Genomic DNA, 20908 nt, shown 5'->3' with positions numbered 1-20908 from the left:
CTCTAAAGCAAATGTTCAACTGCTTGACAAAAAAAAAAAGTGTTTTCTTTTGGGGGAGGTGTGGATGTATATAGCATAAAATAGGCTGCTTTCAAAGTTATTGAAGAGTGGGTTAACCATTTTGTATAACATTTGGGGAGACAGAGAACAGCCTTTAAAAGTAGCAGGTAAATAAACCTGAATTACCTACATCTTATAAGCTTTCACCTATGCAACATGATTCCATACTTTTTAAAGTGCTCGGTATGCTACTAACTGAATCACTTGCTAATGCAACTGAGACGTTCCTCCTCCCCACAACTCTAGAAGGAACTGATAGAGATATCAAAGAAAAGAAGAGGGCTTTCCAAGATGGTTCTGAGGCTAAGGAGAGAAGAAGCTATCAAAATAATTTTTACATTTTTGCCTAAGGTAAGAAAGGCCCGTGAGGAGAAACCACACGCTTCAAAACACAACTCGAAACAGCAGAGGGGACAGAGGGTATCTCACTCTTGTACGTAGCCCTGGTAACGTGACTGACTCTCTCAGGGAGCAGCCTAGGAATGAACCACAGTCTTTCTCCGAGATGCGGTGTGACTTATAGATGTGGATATTCAGATTCTGGAGAATACATACCTTTAATATTATCTGCCTGAACCTGAGGAACAGATGGCACAAACTAAAATCAGCTTACCACAAATAATTACACGAAATGAAAATTAGATGGATGAAACCTAAAATTTGATGCTTTTTATATTAAGTCAAAATTAGAAATAGATAAGCTCATTTATGTAGCTAATAAATTGAAAGCAGAACCTCCATCTTGCGTAAAAAAGGAATACTCTGAAATGGAAATTAATATCTTAGTGCATAAACAGTTTGAAGCCCAGTTACCTCCATCTAGTCTACATTTTATCTGAAAATGATGTTTTTACTAAAACTACATAGTAAAACCTCTAGAACAAATGCATAGTAAATAAAAATCATAGATGTGTATGTGTTTTCATAACAAGAAATATACTTAGTAAAAAATAATAGAGTAGGAAAAGAATAACAAGTTGGATTTAGTTCAATTTGATTGATCAGTGCTTTTTGGGAACCTACTATGTATAAGTTCCTGCTATAGACTAAACCATAAACATTGATATCTACCTGTGGCATTAGGTTACAAATTTAAAAGATTAAGTCTTCCTCCCTTTCCCTAGGATACTCAAAGTGGTTCGTGGCCCATTTGACTAGAGCGTAAATAAACAACCAGACACAGTGAGCATCTCTTCCAAGGACATGCCATCCTCCAAACTGCCCCCTTTGAGATTTCAGGATTGTCAACCAAAGAATGAACACCTCTGCTCCATTCTGCCCAGAGAACAGTGTGGCATACATTAGGGATATTGTCTTCAAAATTTAGGGCACAACGGTCCCTCTTAAGGATAGCCAATGAGAAAAAAATTAGTAAGACTACTCAAAATTCATTTAAAATTCATGACCCATTTGTTCTTTCTAACCTCCTAAAGACAATAAATTGGTGCCCTCTCATTATCTTGCTACCAGAGACACTCTACATTATTTTACAGTGAAACTATGAAATTGATTTGTAATAAAAGTCTGTTGGAGGTCAAGGTGCAGCTAAGAGCAGCTGGGTGTCTTTATAAAAAAAAGGGTTATGGCTGTTGCATACAAACAAGCTCAAAAAGTATAATCACCCTTGAATGATCTCTTGGGTCAATGACAACTTAAAAGCTATATAAACCCAAGGAGATTTGGGGAGGCACAGACAGGCTTTAAAAGCAAGAGCCAAATGAACTTGAATTATCAAAGATAACTGGGACAGAAGATTCAGTTAACTTCTTTATCAACTAAAATTAATGTACTGACAAATTAAAAGCAACAGTGAATTACGTGCATTCCATATCTGGCAGAGACATTACTTGAAAAAAAATAAAAAAAGATGGATAATGAAATGTTTTATTTTGTTCCCAAGAGACATATTTGGAAAATATATATGTCTATTAGCAACAAGGGGATACACCATGCCTATGACACATAAAAATGAGTTATTTCAACTTATGGCTTTCAGGAAATTTGATAATTTCAGTTGTTTTGAGACAAGATTCCTACTTCAAAGAAGAACCATATTTTCACTTCAGACCTCAGAACAGAATCCAAATGATAAACCATGTATTTTGAGTTTCACTACTTAGAAATTTTTTTGCTCCAGTGTTTATTCAGTGAACAAGAGACTCTGTATAATAGGGAATTTCTTTGGCTTCTCAAAAGGAAAAAAAGATCAACATTAATGGGTCCGTGTAATACTTGGAAGAATGGTATGGATATAGAAAGAACTGATACATTTGAGAGTCAGAAAGATTACAAAGGGACTTACGGATTAATTTATGATAATACATTGTTCTGCTTCACACTCCTGTGGTTAAATACCACAAATTCTTTTGGTGGGTGGGGAGGAACAACAGCCGCTGACATGTGCATACTTCTACCCCTTCTTTTACTTCTGGTGACAGCACTCTTTAAAGAAGCCTCCCTGCTCCAACATTAGTCAACATCTTTTCAGAAGAGATGACTCCATCTCAGCCTCCTGTCATGGATTTAGAACCCAGGCCCGGATAATCGCAATCATGGTGATTCAAGGATGGAAAGTGCCTAATACCAGGACAATCAGCGTTCCAGGACTTTTGCTGAACTAAGGTAGGATATAGATCTGATGTTACTGTTAGCCAAAATTCCAAGAGAAGCTGGTCTGACAGCACAGGTAACACAGAGGGAAACAGAATCAGTGGTTGGGTGGTTGGGGAAGAAGAGAGGGAGGGAGGTAGGGAGGAAGGAAGAGGGGGTGGAGATCCTAAAGTCATTGTTCTTTAAATCCTAGTATTTAGCCATGCCTGAAGCCATCCATATTCACTCCCTGATCTTCCTAATTACAGGAGCCAAGAAATTCCCTTTCATGTTTATGCTGGTTTGAACTGCAGTTCCTCTCATTTGAAACAGTTATCTATTTGCCTAGTACAGCTATTCAGGTTTGAGAGTGAGTAGTAAGCCTGTTGGAAAGGGAAAAAAAAGCATGTTCCCACCCCCACCACTTTCCAAGAACAAATTCTGTTCTTGCATTACTGAGGAATGACTCAAGGGCATTGCTCTGACTCCCTTGCCAATCCTGTAATATACCTTTCTTGGTGACCTTCTCTGACCTCATAATATGATTATAGACATAGATGATTTACAAGAAGTGAAAATTCAATTGGAATGATTCAAAGTGACTTTGATAAACTACAATCTGGGGGACATGTGTATTCTTGAAATACACATTTTCATTGATTACCTATGTCCCTAAGCAGTGGAGAGATGGAAATTTATAAAGCTTAAAACCATTACAGATAGGAATGAAGACTTTAATATATATTAGTAATTGGTTAGAACATGATTCACCTAGTGAAAATTCTGACATGAATCAGAGTTCCTACACACTGAAAGATTCATTTCCCTTTTGAAATTTACACAGAAGAAAATTTAATGTTTAGATGGGTTGACAGCTGAACTAATTTTGGTGTTTTTGCATTGGCTTAATTTATAGTTCATGACTCTAGTCCCTAAATATCCATTCTTTTGATCTTGAATTAAGGGCAAATTTGGACTTTAGGGCTTATTCTCTCCCTGGCCTATCAACTACATGAAGATAAAAGAGATTAAAGGAATCTCGGTGAGACTCTGATTTAATGACTTCTTTAGAAATGAAGAAACTGAGGAACAGAAAGTTCACTATGATTTGTCCAAAGTCACACAATCGTTTAATGATAGAGTCATTCAGAAGTTTCCTTTTCTTTTTATAATGAGATTCAGAGATGTTCAGAATGCTATGTTTAATTATCAAGAGAAAATGACAGATATGTCTTTATTACTCAAACAATAGTGACCAGGCATGCTTAATGCTTTCTTTTCTTTCTTCAATTAGAGAAGATGGCAGAGAGGTGGAAGATGGGTTTTCTGAGACATAAATAGTGGGCCATTTCAAGAAAACAAGTGCATTAGAAAGAGGATTTTTGAGTCTCCACATGAACTGGAAAGCTTTTAAAGCTCTATTTTAAAAATCATTTAACCTGTTGTTCCCAGCTTCCATTTCTCTCTGCTATATAAGGAACTGATGCTTCCAAAATCAATTATAATACTCTGTCAAATTCTCTCTCTGCTGTTTTCAGTTTCTCACCCCTCTTTTCTTGTGCTATGTATGTTTCTTCCGCCATCCATGGAAATTCTGGCATGCTATCGGAGAGATCACCTTCTCATTCAGCTCCCCACCCATCTACAGGAATTTCATTTACATTCCCACAGCTGCCTTATAGATCTCTGAAAATAAGACTCTTAACTCATTATCATCAGTTAATTTGATTTACTATCAGTACAGATGTGTCAAACTAGAAAGATCCAAGCACCAGGGTTCAAGTGACATGAGGAGGCCATTTTGAATAAGGAGCATGCCTAACTCTCTTTTCTAGTTCCCCAAACATTACACTTTTACCACATCGGTTGTTCCTGATACAATGGAAAATCACAGCATAACTGGGTTCTAGTCTCATTTTTTGCCACAAACTGGCTCTGTCACGCTGGGCTACCCACATCTTTCCTCCAGGTTTCCGTTCCCGACCATGAGAGAGGAGGTTAAATTGGGCACTTATTTTTACTAGTAAGTCTGCCTAATACTCAGTGAATTCTTACTATGTCCTAGGCATGTGAAATTCACTAGTGAGAGAAGAGAGAACCATATGATAAGTACACCATTCCCTCATGGAACTTTCCAGTCTAGGATCAAGTCTCCAGCTTTAAATGCAGGTATATTAACAGAGTCAACTCTTCAGAAAATTCTGGAGGGTGGAGGGTGGAGGGGGAAGTCTATTACCCTCCTCGGAAGCCAGAGCAAGCACTTAACTGACATGAGCTGATGTTTTCAATTTGATTAGTTTATTAAACCCAAGCGTTCCCCACCCCCATAAATCAGAATTATCCCTCTTCAAAGAACTATGTAGTCATGTTTTATGCTCTGATTTAATCCTTTTTAAGTTACAGAAAAAGCCATCCTCTCCCCTCATCAAATTTTGAGGAATCCTTCCCTGACCGCAGCCTCAGGAAAAACTTGTTCTCTGGCACCTGTCACCCCAACGGTCTCAAATGAGTGTGAACGCCCAGGGAAGAAACGGAACTACAGGATGGGAATGGCGACCTGGGCTATTCTTTTCAGTGTCTCTTATTTTGACACAGAACCCTTAACTTCAGAGATGGGTCTCCACAGAGATGAAACAAATGTGAATAATAAGTATAAGAAGATACGGCAAGCAGCAGCCCAGGTACCTGAACCATGAAGACAAAGACCCTCTGCATAGTTTTCAGTCGTTCCTTCCCGGCACCACACTGTCTAGTCCCATAAAGCTGTAATTGAAACCATGTGGTGTGTGCACAGGGCTCATTACAGGCTCCTCCAGAGTAATCTCGTGGCCGAGTCCTGTGGGGAGTCTCTGACAATCTTGAGGTCAAGATATTGTCACTTAAATATGAGAAACGACACGCGAACTTGCCTCCCTTGGGGAAAACTAAACTGGTTTGAATTTAGTGTGTGCAGATAAATACTTCTGTTCCCAAGAACATGTTTATGATTTTATTGACATCCTCCACAGAAAAGGAAACACATTTTATGGAAGAGTTTAGTGATTCATTTTTTAATATAGAAGGAAGCAGTTACAACCATTTTTAAAATAGCGATTTTTAAAATAAAAAATAGGAAACCATATATTCTTGCAAAATATTACATTAACTATGGATACCAACACATTAAAGAGTCAGAATAGTGAAATATGATGTGATATTAATAGTAATACCCCACAGAGAAACATCCTTAGTTTTTGACTAATAACTCATACCACCTATTAGGGTATCTAATTTAGCACAGAGTAAAAGTCGTGAACACTAAACTGAGTTAACGCTGACTTAGGGTGAGGGGAACGCTGAGAACACACATTCTAATTTGAACCCCAGCTCCTCTTGTGAGCTGAGATCATCTGCTGCCCATTGCCACTTCCTTTCTTTCCTAATGTTCCCACCAGTCGCTATTTCTTCAGAATTGCTAATTCAGGAGAATCCATAGACCTCGGAACACAAGAACATACGTATGAAGAAGTCAAAGAACAGCTTCTGGTTCTAACAGGCTTACTTCCTACATCCACTCCTTGTAAATTCAAAAAAATATTTAATTTTTTAAATTAATAAGAGACACAGTTTTTAGTGCCAGGGAGATAACAGGAAATTAGACAAGGTCCTTATATTTTAGCAGGAGAGAGGTCATTAACTGGTAAACAAACAAGATACGTTTTGAAAATAATGCGCTATGAGAAAAGTAAAGCAGGACAATACGACTGTAGGTGTTAAGAGAGGTGAGAAAGGGTCATTTAGGTTGTTTGCTCAATGGCGATCAAAACAAGCCTTGTGAAAAGCCAGGAAGAGTGTTCCAATCATAAGGAGAAGCAAGTATAAAGGCCCCTGAGCTAAAAATAAGAGCTTCATTTTTCAGGGAAATAAAAGCTTTTTTATATATAAAAATAGTTTTTAAAGAGTGAGCAAAAAGAAGAGGTATAGTATTCAAAGATAGGGAAGGAGGCAGAAGCCATGACGCAAGGGTATTTGAAAGCTGTATGAACTGCTTTTCCGGTCCATTCATCCATCCACTCATTCATTCACCTATATGCCTATCTATTCATCAAAGGGAATATTTTATTTTTTTTCATAATGAAAATGTGGTTCAACCTAGTATATATCTGAAATTATAAAGTACCGAAATAACAAAAAATATATAATTTTACCACACACACTCACACACTCACATATCTTCAGGGCATGTGCACTCAGCCACAGACCTAGCCAACCTCAGCTGTTGTTACAGTCCAGAGGCTACCTCCACTCCTGCTGAGGTCTTGTGTCTGCAGAGGACCTAGAGCCACCACGCATGGGGGCCTGGGAGCATCCTACCCACCTTCACCTCCTGCTCACCATAAATCCTCATTATCATGTTGTCAGTACCAGAGTCTCTTAACCTCTTCAGTGCCCAGCGGACGGGCGGGATCTGTTCATTAATTGCCAGTGCTTCATTTCACTGTTGTCTGAAACACCAAACTCTCTCTTCTTCTCCTCCCAAGGACCAGTGCTAAGTACCCCAGTATGAGCAGTTGGCAAACACCATAGAACTGCCTATGTTCTTTAGCTTTTACATCTGAATTGGCCACATTACAATTTAATTAGGAAATTAATGTAAAGGATTTTGTTTTCCCATACCAAATTTTTTCATAGTACACCTTTATGAGACATACCTATGCCTTATAGGAAAGGGCGAATAAAATTATGAGTTAAAGACAATTAGGGTACCTATGGAAGTCGGGCATCTGTGTAAGTGGGGGCTCTTGCTTTTCCCCCCATTTCTTTCTGCATTGTTCTGCTGCTACTTAGAATAAGCCAAGAATGATAAGCACTTGGTTAGAAAATCTTCTAATTATCCTTCAGCTGCCATGGGAACTCACATGCACGTTTACCACCTTGCATTATAAAACGATATTACTAAAATTAAGGAATTCAAGTTCTATTTATTTGAGCCTGTAAACTTTCTTGGTATGTTTCTGCAAAAGCGGTTTCTTTGATAACAAATGCACTTAATTTTCATTCTAACATGGTATGTATTGCTCCCTGGTGCTATGTGTTGGCTGACAGCGTCAGCTTTTGCACATCCCTAATCAAATTTTGCCTAACAAAAAGCTGAACTAAGCATATTTGTTTTCCTATTTATAGCAGCATGTGCTTACATAACATATGAGATAGCAAGATTTAAAAAAAAAACTGATCCAAATCTTAAAACGCATCCATTATGTTTAGTTTAAATAAAAGCTATGTTCTCCCATTAAACAAGAATATTAAAAACAATTGGAGACAGACAGAAGCTTATTGCTTCTTTTCTAACCAGCATAATCACTGTGTTCATCCACAATAAAATAGAACAGCAGGCAGAAATTTATTGCTTCTGGAAAAAAACGCTCTTCCCCACCCGCCCCATTTGCACAATTGCCCTGGCACTACTCCTCTCTCACACACCCGGTGTCTTTGGTAGCACGAGTACACTAATGAATTATAACAATGCAGCCAGGGGCAGGGCGGAGGGGGCATGGCATTGTGCTGCATGTAAGCAGCAATTTTGCCATATCAATAATTCTGACTGCCACTGGGAACTACTGTAGCTGAAACAGATGTTTCATGTTGATAAGTAGGGACTGGGAAAGGAATTTTTATCCCACTGTTCATTTTTCTCTGTTCCCACTACCGATACCTGGCAGCAGCAACTCCAGTACAGCTGTCTCCTGCAAGCCAATCTGTTCAATCCGGGCTCCGAGGTCTCATTTCATAAATCAAACTCGGCCCTGGACGAGCCGCAATCTCAGGGTACCCTTGGTGGAAATGTCCCCCCCCACCCCCCCTACCCCAAGGAGAGACGCTGGGCCGATTGTGCTTAAATTAGTGCATTGTCACAATCCATTAAGGAAGACAGCCCTGGAAGGCAACGCTTTCAGTATTCTGTATTAACTGATTAGTAGGGAGAGAGCCACATGCGTGACATTTTGCACAAGGCTTTCACCTTCAAATGAAACATTTGGGAAAAAGCCCAGAGCTTTCACGGGGAAGCAGTTCCGTGTGGTTCCAGTGGGGTCGGGTGGGGCTGCTCATGTTTGCAAGGCGTTCCTGGTCCTCTTTACTGGAAGTAAAACTTTACTGGCTGAGCCTCAGGGCAGAGATGCTGAGGGCTGTAACAACACCTCAGTAGCTTGGAGAGGATCAAGGGAAATGCTTGTTAAATTAATTAGGAAAAAAAGAAAAAGCCAACAAACAATAAAAACAAAACACCAAAAAACATTTAGGTCCAAACTATTTTAACACACTTTAGCATAGATTAATTTAAGTGAAATATTAACGTACTTCAGTAACTAGATACATGCTATATAATAATAATTTAAAACAGCTACCATTTATTAAGTATTCATATGAGCTAGGGACTGTGCCAAGTTTTTAACACACATTACCTTATTTAATCTGCAGAACAATCTTTGGAGTGGGATTTGCTATCCCCATTTCATCAAGTAGGAAATTAGAGGGTGCTGAGGCTGACCTAGAGCCACATACAGCAAGCTCTACAGCTGGGTCAGATAGGTTCTGAAGCCCACAGTCCTGTCTCTTTGTCAATTCTAATCCCTAGTATCTCCCTCCCTCTCTCCCCGTTCCTCCCTTCTTCCCTCCCTCCCTTCTCTCTCTCTCCTTCTCTTCCCTCCGTACCACCTCTCTCTCTCTGTTTTAAAGATTGAGATGGGGTGAGGAAAAAAAAAATTAGGATAATACCATGTTACCAAAGTTAGACAGTAAATCTAACAATAAATCTAACAGCAAAATCTCCAGAGATTTTAGGTGTTCACGGCATAATTTTTATGTTATTGTACGGTTGAAGACAGTCATAATAAACCGTCGAGAAGCGGTCAGGGTAATAGTTTTGGAGGAAGGGGAAGGCAGGTTCCTGGACTTCATGAAAGTCTCCTGGTGGAGTGATGCGTCGGTTCCGAGTCACATATTTATAATGGTGCAAGAAATCAACACACTTTGGCCCAGGAGATGTGTGGATAGTTTTAAATTATAAACTTTGCAAATCAGAAGGTGGAGTAGTTTAATCGACGCCAAACAGACAGAAGAAATGGGGCGAAGCTCCACTATTTGTATTCGGGGATCTCTTCCAGGTTTCAAAGGTGGGGCACCAAGATGGAGTGCCCTAGTTTTTTTGAGTCTGGTCTGAATGGAGCCAGTCAGTAGATGAGAATATTTACATATTTTTTTTATTCCAACTCAAAGCATTTTTTATTTAAATATGTCATTAATCAATACTGTCAACAACTAGCTACACAAAAAGCAGCAGCAGCTACACTTCAATCACTCATCATACTGCTAGACTCGCGGCTGAAGATGTCTACCAAACTCAAGAAAGATTAGACACTTCACCATGGCACAATTATCTCCGATGACACCACTGAGCCGCGGCAATTAGTACGTACATGTGCACTGAGAAGAAACCAGGCCAGACTGAACAGGTCGCAGTAAGAGCCTGAAAATGAGATGCCTTCTCCGTGTGCTCCTTTCTGCTCCATCTGTGGTGTCCGCACACGGGGTCATTGGGCAGGCACGGCGTGGGCTAAGTGATGTCCTGGCTAACACTCTCAGCCTCCCCCAGACAGGCAAGCGACGGCTGAGGAACTGAAAAACTGTGGGCTTCGGTTTCCGCAGACCTAAGTTCAGGTCCGCCTTTGCCACGCCCTAGGGCTGCACAGTTCTGGGTTGGTGATTCCACCTCACGGATTCTTCCATGTGTAAAATGGGAAAGGTAAGACTGACCTTGTGTGGCTGCTGAGAGGATAAATGCAGGTATAAAGTCCCCTTTGCAACAGTTTTTAGTTATTTGCTACCGAGTTATTATTCATAGTTCTTACATCTATCTTGGATAGAATTGCTTTGAAATTACTTGCTTATAATTTGTTTCCCTTTCTGGGCTGTAAATCATCCAGAGCACAGACTACTATATTCTCCTCCTATATATCTGCCCAGAAGCAGGACAAAGTCTACTTAGTGTTTCTCGAATGAATAAATGAATGGCTTACATTTCACTTACAATGAAAATTCTAGACAACATATTTGTTAATATTAGTATCATTTATTTATTCTCTAAATTAGAAAATTTGGGGACATCTAAAGATGCTTTATTTAGATCACTAATACTTGTTTATTACTATCAGTACTGCTATTACTACTACTACTACTACTACTACTACTACTACTACTCCTCTACTATGAGCAAATAAGACCGATGGAGCACTATATATCAGAATGTCTAAGTGTTTTATATATAACTCTTAATTTTCACCTTAACCTTATAAGGTAGGTGGCATTATTATACCCATTTTCCAAATGGGGAAGTTGAGACACAGTGAAGTTGAGCCTGTGATGACAAATAAAAAAGAATGTGTACAATTCGACGTTCCTGCTGAGTCTAATCCCATTAATTTTTGTGGCATTTTTCTAAGAACGCATTTTTAGTATGATAATTTGTTTCAATAATTTGCTCAATGCTCATTTATTGCAAAACCTTGTTCAACTTCTACTTATGCCAGGTCTTTCGGCTACGGATTAGAAGAAACAGAGTTCTCTCCTGTTTTCTGGTCAGCATAAACTCTTACTAGTGTGTTCTCTAAACACAATTACGGCCAACAACACAAGAGGAACTCGTAGAAGCTGGAGAATTGCAACAACTTTTGAAAGTGAAATCTGGTTTTATTTGTTTAGGGCCAGTAACCTACTTCTGGGCAAGTTCTGTCTCTACATGAGGTATAACTTGCATTTGTTTCAGGTGTGATTACTTCTGTTTTTATTTTAGTTATTTGCTAATAGTAGTTTCTGATTTGTCTCCAGACATCTCATTAGTTTTATATTGAAATCTGATTGTCCCCGAATGTGTAATTCTTCATGGTTGAGAACTTATTCGTTTGTTAAATATGAGAGTCATCAGTGTAATTTTTTTTCCCTGACAGTGTTAAGGGCGCTGTGTGTGTGTGTGTGTGTGTGTGTGTGTGTGTGTGTGTGTATTTGTGTATGACTTTGAGACAGGTATATTGGACACTGGATGTGTGGAAATATAAAGCAAAATTAATATTATATGTTTCTTGAGATTTCATTACGGTTCCTTTTAATGAGTAAGGTATGCTGCTAAGATATAAGGCTGGCAGTATCTTCTCGAATTAGTAAAATCTCCTGAGACTATTTTACTTATCTACCACCATAATGCCAGTCACTATGAATTGAGGAAATATAAAATATAATTATTAAACATTTATTTGCCAATGAATATGCTAATATTTTAATGCTATTTTAAGTAAGTCTTTTTGAACTTAATGAATTAATTTACTGGGATAAAAGGACAGATGTTTTCAGTAATCATAAGACAGATTTTTTTACCATTAAACATGATAAAAATCCATAACTGTCTTTTTTTACTTTTAAAAGTTAAAGTGTTACTGTGTATAATAGCTCCTTTTTTTCTAGTTAAAGGAAATATTATTTCAGTAATATATTAGAAAATATAGCAAACAAAAGACATTAAGTTAGTGTTTTCCACCAGTTAAAGCGTTTTTCAGAAGTACTTGTACTATAATCCTCACCTCTCTTAGGACGAATATATTTTCTAAATAAAATTCATTATGTCTCCCACCATTATAATCCATCTGCCAAGAAAATTATTAAAGGCTGTTTAAATGTTTCAAAGTAATAAAAACCAAAGATCCAGGTATCTATTCACAAACCAGTCATCAGACTTTCAGAATATAGTCTACTTCAGGCTACATGTATAGTGGACCAGGGCTCAGTAAACCTTTTCTATAAAGGGCCAGGCGGCAAGTATTTTAGGCTTTGCATCAGGTAGTCTTGCAGTTACAACTTCTCAACTCTGCCTTTGTAGGACAGGCAGCTAGACAATACATCAATAACTGGGCTTTTCTCAGTTGTTCTGATAAGATTTAACTTACGAAAACAAGCTTTGGGCTGGACTTGGCACCCAGGCAGTAATTTCCTGACCACTGCCAGCCAGACCCACGGGGAAGCCGGAAGAAAGCTGCATGGACATTTGCTTTCCTGGGTTTCATGACTCAGCATTTCAAAGTGTAGAACAGACAGAGAAAATGTGCTATGGAAATGTCCTGAATCACTTGGGAGACTTTCACAGAACCACAAACCCTATTATCATCTCCTTCTTGCCTAAAGAGCTAATTTTCAAAGTTATCAATCAGCGTGATTTGTTTGTGCATTTGAAACGTCCGTATATAAAGCAACCTCATTTTTGGCTCAGAAAGGATGTTTATTAACGGGTTCCTGTATAAGCAAGTTGAACAACTCCAAGTCAAGATACCCAGGTAAGTGGGGCAGGATTCCTACATCTTCATAACTGTCTTGTGATAAGTTCTATAGGGATGCTTCCATAAATAACAGCCCCCTTGCACTAAAAAGGTTAGAGGTGAAAGCTCTCACTGAAAATTTAACCACGTTATGTAATCTGTCTTTGTACTCATCAAACAACTCCAAGACTTAGGCCAACGATGTTATTTTTGAAAAATGCCTCCGAGATCTCTTAAATCTCAAATAAATTTTAAGTTCTTTTTAAAATTAATTATTATTATTTTTATTAGAAAGCTCAACTTGATTATTTTGTTGTCTTAACAGAAGTAAAAAATGCTACTAATATATATTTTTTGATAAAATTGGCAAAAAAGTCAAATTTTCATAGAATTGATAATATCAAGTGTTAAGATTTTAGGGAAATGGACATCTCTTATGCTATCTCTTATGCTTTAGCAATATAGTCACTTTGAAGGCAACTAGGCAATGTTTATTAAGATTTAAAAACTGACATTCCTATAATCTAGCAAATTCATTTCTAGTTATTAACCTTAAAGAGCCTCTTACATGTGTGTACAAGGATGTTCATCACAGCATTTAGTGTTATAAAAACTGCAAATAATATGAATATTCATCATTAGTAATTATTTACATGATTCATTCAATATAAAGCTATAAAAATAAAAAAATATATATAAACCTAGTTAGGTGTTAACATGACCCCAACTCAAAACACAGTAGGTGAAAAAGCAAGTTAAAGAATGATAGAAATTTATAAGAATGATTACTTGTAGAGAAGCAAGGAAATGGCTTGGGTTTATATATGCACGGTCTCAGAATGGAAGATATTGTTTAATCATTTTCTATTTGTAAAAGAAAAATGTGTTCTCTTTCTTTTTCTTTTTAATCCTTTGTGATAACTAAATTCTTAAAACAAAAACCTGATAGTCAGAAAGCTTAAGAGATTGACCCAACGACAGGTTAAGTAAGTGGCAGAGAAGGCATCGGATTCTAGGCAAACGAGGGATGCTCTACGGTGACTCTTTTCTGTAGCTGTGACATCCTTGCAAGAGAAAACAGACTGATTTTCTCCGCTGCCTTACCCATCTTTGTAAGAGAAGCTCAGAAACTCATTTTCAGAGGGGATAAGTAAAATTATTATAGAGTAAAAAACCTGTTCATTAGGGAAAGGCTTCTCATACCTTTCACCAACACAACATATGAGAGGCGGAAGATAATTTTCTTCTCTCCTTTTTGGACTTAATAGGAAGAGTTAAGACCAAACCATAGGACTACCTCCTAGTAATAACAACTTATCTGCTGATGAAATAGGGAACAAGATTACTGTGTAATTGATTTTCCTCATTAGAATATGGTAAAATGGGATTGAAGGGGTTCAGTTGATAGAAAAGTAGAAAAATATCTGAATAAACCCAAATCATATTTAAGGAAACACAAGCTAATAAAGTGGAAAATACACAATAAAACATTTTATACCTATTTCGATGAGTTCCAAAAACATCCACAGATAAGGTTTTATAGCAATTTTACTTGAAAAATATAGAGTTGAGAAAATCCAAAGAAGAGAAATTATTATTAGTTTTGACTAACACGGAGACAAGATAACGGCCAGTGGCTAACGCTAAATATCCTGAGAATATTCCTTTGACCACATCGCCCTAAAACAAACAAACAACCTCTGCTATAAACATTACTTCTAGGATATGGTCAGCATTATGGCAAAAATTACCTTTAGAATGAGCTTGGAAAAGAGTTAATATTCAGGTAAATGCTAGATTCATTCCAAGGAAACCCAAACAGCAATTCACTCTCCATGAAAGAGAGCCATGTCGGAAAGATGAGCATGTGGGCATTTTTAAAGCAGCTAGCTCTCCAAACCCGTGGGTCTGGGGTGAGAAACGAATCAACTTGCTAGGCAGTTGAGGAGGTTAGTAGATAGCAGTTGGGAACATCCACATTCTGGTCAGGAAAGCTGGCTGAAGTCCTCTATGTGAGCAGGACTAATTGCAAATGACCAATTACATACAACCAAACAATGCTACCATTCTAATTTGGCACAGACTGTTGATTTACTTGGGCATCTGGCTTAATAGATAAGCATACTGTAGAGGCTCAAAAAAGTTGAAAAAGGAAGGAACATGAAAGAGATGTGGGAGAGAAAGATGAAGGAATAAGGGAATCTAAATGCAGAGTAGGAGAAGGTGGACAGAGAGAGGAATGGGAGAGAGGACTGACATGAAAGCTATAAGGGAAATGAAGAGAGACAGAAAGCTCCACCTGTGATTCAGATTACCTTGTGCCCTTTTTTTGTCAGGGAGTTAAACAGTCACTACAATACTGAAGGAACAATATTCTAGGTATTTCATATATTTTTTTCATTTCCCCAGGAATTATAGATACCATGCATCTCATATGAACAAGACCGATGACTATGTGCTCGAGATTCACTACGTCCTGATCTGAAACTAATAAACATCATGCATGACTCTCCTTCCTTCCTAAGGCTGAATGGAGCTAGACAATCCTTTTCAGCATAGGGATCCGGGAAGTCAATTCCAATGAGTTGCAGCTGGTACACTAGACGAACACTATTTGCCATCTCTCCATTAGGATCAGTGTCCTAGTTCGACATTTCACTCAGCATTGAAGCTTTTATCTCAGGAAACTCATTATATTATGGAAATTCTATTCAATAACAAAATAACATTTATTTTCATTACATTGTTGTAAGCAGAATGATCTCAATGTATTATTTAAGAGACATGAACATATAACCATGTTTATCTATAGTTATCTCATTAAAACAGGATCTGGTTATAACATATAAAGAGCTGGGTAGACATTTTTTAAAACAAAATCAATTTACTGAAAATAAATTATGTCTGAAAACATCAGACAGGGGAAGGGTTAGAGCTGCCATGTACAACAGGACATTTTCTAGCCACAAGAAATAGTCAAAGGTAGAAATTGAATTACATAATGCCTTTACATTGTAACTGGATTTGAACTGGCAATAATGCATTACGTATTAAATGTTTTATCTTTTAAAATGTGGCCTTGGCAATGATTTAGAATTTTATTGTTTTCAAGAATAATATAGGTAGTTAAGAATGCTTCATGACTCTCAAAGTGGTGAATATTTGTAAAATGCTATTGAATTCCTTGTGACTTAGTCTGAGAAAAAGTAGCTAGAGAATGAAGAGAGGCAATATTATTAATATATTACCACACATAGAGAGCTTACTACATGCCCATCTTTTGTGTATTTATATACAGTTATTATTCATTCACGCATGGGCTCTAGGAAATTGGTATTATTCTTATTGTCAGAGGGAGAAACAGGCCTAGAAAGGTTAAATAAGTTTCCTACTATTACAATAAGCAGAGACAGATTCAATTCTAAGTGTTTTCATCTTAGATTTACTGCCCTTAAACAACTGTTGGATCATTGAATCATAGCTCAGAAAGCAATCCAAAATAGACATTTCTGTTTCTCAGCCACAAAAACAAGTAGAGTGTCTCTACAAAGCAAACCATCTCCTTTCCAAGCCCTCCCACTCACTGCAGACAGGTGTCCTATGATTTTAGAGCTTCCAGTCACATTTGCAAGAAGTTAACAGCCTGCATTATTTGGTTGAAATATAACTTATGTCCTACTCTCTCCATAAAATCTAGCTTGACCATCTTTGTTTCTCCTGAAAAAATCAGTGCTGACCTTCTCACGTGGTACATATATAAAATCTTGGTTGTTGGCTTCATAATAATGCCTGACATAATGTACTTTGCCCAGAAGCCATTAAAAACAATATTTGTTCAAGCCTCATACATCAGTTGCATAGCTGCAAATGTAGAACCTCGTACTGGCAAATCGTTTATGTGTGAAGCGCCTACTATGCACTTAGTTTTGAACGTGCCCAAGTAAGAAGGGAGGGGCAACAGATATTCCGGAAGGAGGAAATAACATGAGCAAAATCACAAAAAAGAAACATCTTGGGGATTAATGGAGGGAAAAGTGCATATTTCATCCTGGTTGGAGTACAGATTTCCTGATGAAACCAAAGTTGGCAAGAGAGATTGAAGATAGATTATAAATACCCTAGATTATTAGGTAGTTAGTAACAGACTACATTTTATACGGAGGAATGTCAAACACTGTATTATCTCATAGAATATTAATAAGTAATGATTGGTAAGTGGTATTTTGAGAGATACTATGTTACAGAGAAGTCTTCTCTGTTAGAACTCTGGGAACTTCAAGGTATTGAAGGTTATCAAAAAAATAGCATTCCCCAAATCTCTCTGATCATACTATTCTTTTTTTTCCTTGTGAAAGAACTCGTAAGATACACATTAAAAAACTGCTCTGCCTAATGGAAATAGTTTAAAGCAATAGACAGATGATACAGTAAGTAAAACAACAATAGAAGATGGCCACCATGTTGGCATTCGACAACTAAAGTTCTATCTGCCATTTTGCTAATTTTTAGACAAGGTGGGATATTTTTGGTACTTGGCTCATTTCAATTCAACTTTCAGATTAATCTAAATTATGTCTCAAATTTTCCTTTTTTTTCCCCCATAAGTTCAAAGAAACTCACAGAATCTAATAATATTGTCTTTGTGTGTGAGCAGGTATTTCCAATTAATAATAACATATTCTAAATTTCAGCTACTTTATTAATATGAAATCATGAATGCAATGCCCTGTCAATACTTCTAGAGTATCCATTATAGTAAACCTGGGTATAACTCAGGGGTACGACATTTTGTGTCCCATATTTCTAATTATTTTTAATGACTTTTTATAACTGTTGTATGAAGTCCAGAAATTCAATAATTGAAAAAAATCATTTTTTGAGATTATAACTGAAATACTAAATTACTTATTTAGAAGCAATTTGGTTTGGGTATTTTAAGAATAAAATATTAATGAAAATTTTATCTTGTAGTTTAACTTTTCATATATTATCAAATCATTTGATTATCTTAATGCATTACTACAATGTCAAATGTTTCTATTAAATAATTGTTTATATTAAGATATTTTAGAATACCTAAAAGATACCTTGTACATCATGTTAATTAAAACTCATATTCATATTGAATGTTTTTCTTGGTAAAGGGATAAATGGATTCCAAGGCAAAATAACTCAAAGATATGTTATTACATTGATATTTTTGGAGTTAAACAGATATCTTTTTAATTTTAAAGAGACATGTTTGAGTTATTTTTGAATGGTTAAAAAATTTGTACCATATTGTACTTTTTGCAAAGAATTAGAGTTTTTTTTTTAAATAAAAAGGCATTTTTAAATAAAAATGTGTATTATGACATTTTATACCAAAATGTTCCTTAAAGTCTACTTTAGTACCTTTTGAATTAGTACTCACAGTTTCATTTTAGAAGATAAAGATAAATGTAGAAACAAATATAAAGACTATATATTTGCTGGAAAGATACCGATAGTACAAATGTTACATTGCTCTATGTTTAGCTATTAATTATGTTCAGGCTTTAACTCAAGAAAAAAAATCAGTTTAGTAAAAAAATTCCCTAGATTGCTTCAATTTACCTTCTAATTAGAAGCTCAAAAATTTTAAGAACGTCAACGAAACGCATAAAAGGAGAAAACTTCCTTAAAAGAGCAAATAGCATAAAGAGAAACCATCTAAATATTAGTCAGAATCTCAACCTGCCACTGTTATACTTTCTGAACCTACATTCCAAAACTAATTTTAAAGCCTTACTTGGTTGTTTTCCCTATAATAGTTCCTAACAGAATACACTATACAGTAGCCATTTAAAAATGTTGGGACAAGTTCTAAACCAAGTAGAGAACTCTCAGAGTTTCTGGAATGTGGCCACAATATCTAATCTGTAGTAAAACTGACTTGAAACAAATCGATGTCTTATAAATTCACTTTAGGGGCAAAGAATATGAGCTACCTCTGTTAATAAATTTTGCTAAGTGGGGAAAATATAAAAATGTATATGCCTATTATTCAAAAAGTCACTCAGTATTTATTACCAAAATTCAATTAATCCTTTGGGACATGAAAAAAGCAATGTTTTGTTTTGTTTTGTTTTTCTTTTGTAGTGCAAAAGAAAGAGAAATTTAATAATCTAATTGTTATACTTTAAAACTGTCTAATAAATTCTCAGATTTCCCTTAAAACATCAACGCATAAATCTGTATTTATTTCATTTACTAACAGTCAATCTTTGCCCCAAGGATCATAATATAAAATCAGAGGTGGGGGAATGGTTGTCAAAGATTATACTCTATACAACCACCTTCATATTTGCCGAATATAAAGTTTAATTTAATTTTTCCTTTACAAATAATTCTCAGAAGTGTTGAGGAAATGAGGGGGGAAATCAGGCTTTAACTCAAAAAAAAAAAATTTTTTTTTCTTTCTATTCCGGTTAACTTTTAACTTTTAAAAGTTAACCGGAATAGAAAGAAAAAATATTTTTTGCTTATGAAAAGCAGCACCGATAATTATTCAATGAATTTGGAAATCAGCTCCAGCAGAGAAGTATATGAGATTCCTACAGATATTGGTCATCTGAGAAATAATGATGTATTGCTGCTTGGTATGTGCTTACTTACATGAATACAATTTTCTACTGTGGAATCGAAATAAAATAAATGTTCCAACTGCTTGCAAGGTTTTCTCGAAGAGACCAAGAGAAACAAATTGGGCACTAATGAGTACGTTTAGCAAAGCTGATTCACTCAGCGACTGTGAAGTGTACAACGAGCAGAAGAAAAATATGCATTGGGGTTAACTTTAACTGATTTTTATTTTTTAAGTACAGAGGAAAATGGATAAAGTCTATAGCTATGGAAATGATAACTTAGAGCGATATTAGAAACCATCGCCTTTCAATCTCTTGTTGCTTCATGCTGTAAAACTCAAACGTTTGTAATTCAGATTTAAATATGATGAGTCCATATTTTTGATGAGCTGTTTTGTAGGAATAAAGCACTCATGGTGTTTTTCCTAACTGAGAATGTCTCTTAAAAAAAATCTATGGTGGCAAGTGAGCAATTGAACACAGGTAAAAGTTTATGTCCAGGGGAGTTTTTATTGCATTAGAATTTAACTTTTATATATTTTCTTTTATCCAGGCCATTATTTTCCTCAAGTGTAGATATACGCTTAAAATTTCATTTTACAGAAAGCATTGAAAAACATATAATGAAAAGATATCTCAGAATCATCAGTATAAAGTGGTAATGATTTTCATTGTAAACACACAAATGATTAAAATTCTTATTTTATTCTTATGATGTAATAGTGAAAATATTATTTACAGACATTCTGTATGAGAATATTCTTTTAGAAATTATAGGTGGTAGGAAAAACAAGTTTATCGTTTACTTTCTAAGTTATGGTAAATATGTAAATAATTATATAAATTGATAAATGTATGGCTGTGTATAGTGATAAAAGTGTGTAGGTAAATATACGCTCGTACTTCAAGATCAAATGCAATCTACTTTATAGGAAACACTAGTTCGCCAAAAGGAGGAGATATATGATAATGCAATGCAAAACAGGTATCTTACATTTCCTTCCTTTTCAACTTATGGTTTTGTATAGATATAATCTCATTTATTCAAGTTAATTTTCTTCACTTTACATCAAAGAATTTTAATGTTTTTCCCCATTTTTTTCTAATAGTTGAGATACAATTTTTGCCCTAAATTTAACATTCCACGGAGGTTCTCCTGCCTTCTTTGCCATCGAGTTAAATAAGGGGAAATCCAACGGTATCTGTTTTATAATTCTCTTCTAAAAATATCCTTTTCCACAGGTTGCTATTAACCAAGCAATGAAATAAGGAATATCATCTGCCTCTGTATGTAATGGTTCAGATAAAAAGAAA

At 36.2% G+C, this 20908-nt stretch overlaps 1 protein-coding gene and 1 long non-coding RNA gene across 2 annotated transcripts in view; one reads left to right on the top strand and one right to left on the bottom strand.

Annotated features, from left to right (window-relative positions):
- The window catches only part of TENM2 (teneurin transmembrane protein 2), a 1175329-nt gene that overhangs the window by 708365 nt on the left and 446056 nt on the right, over positions 1–20908 (bottom strand). The gene's annotated exons all lie outside the window — the stretch shown is intronic.
- Positions 2505–5543, top strand: LOC120614560 (uncharacterized). The gene is made up of 3 exons (XR_005656007.1): positions 2505–2682; positions 4715–4818; positions 5053–5543. It is a non-coding gene; the product is annotated as an uncharacterized LOC120614560 (long non-coding RNA).

The sequence above is a fragment of the Pteropus medius genome, unplaced genomic scaffold, assembly GCF_902729225.1.
Source record: "Pteropus medius unplaced genomic scaffold, Ma_sr-lr_union100, whole genome shotgun sequence".
Classification (NCBI taxonomy): Eukaryota; Metazoa; Chordata; class Mammalia; order Chiroptera; family Pteropodidae; genus Pteropus; species Pteropus medius.
Note: the sequence above shows the minus strand (reverse complement) of the source record. Positions and strands in the feature narration are given on the sequence as shown.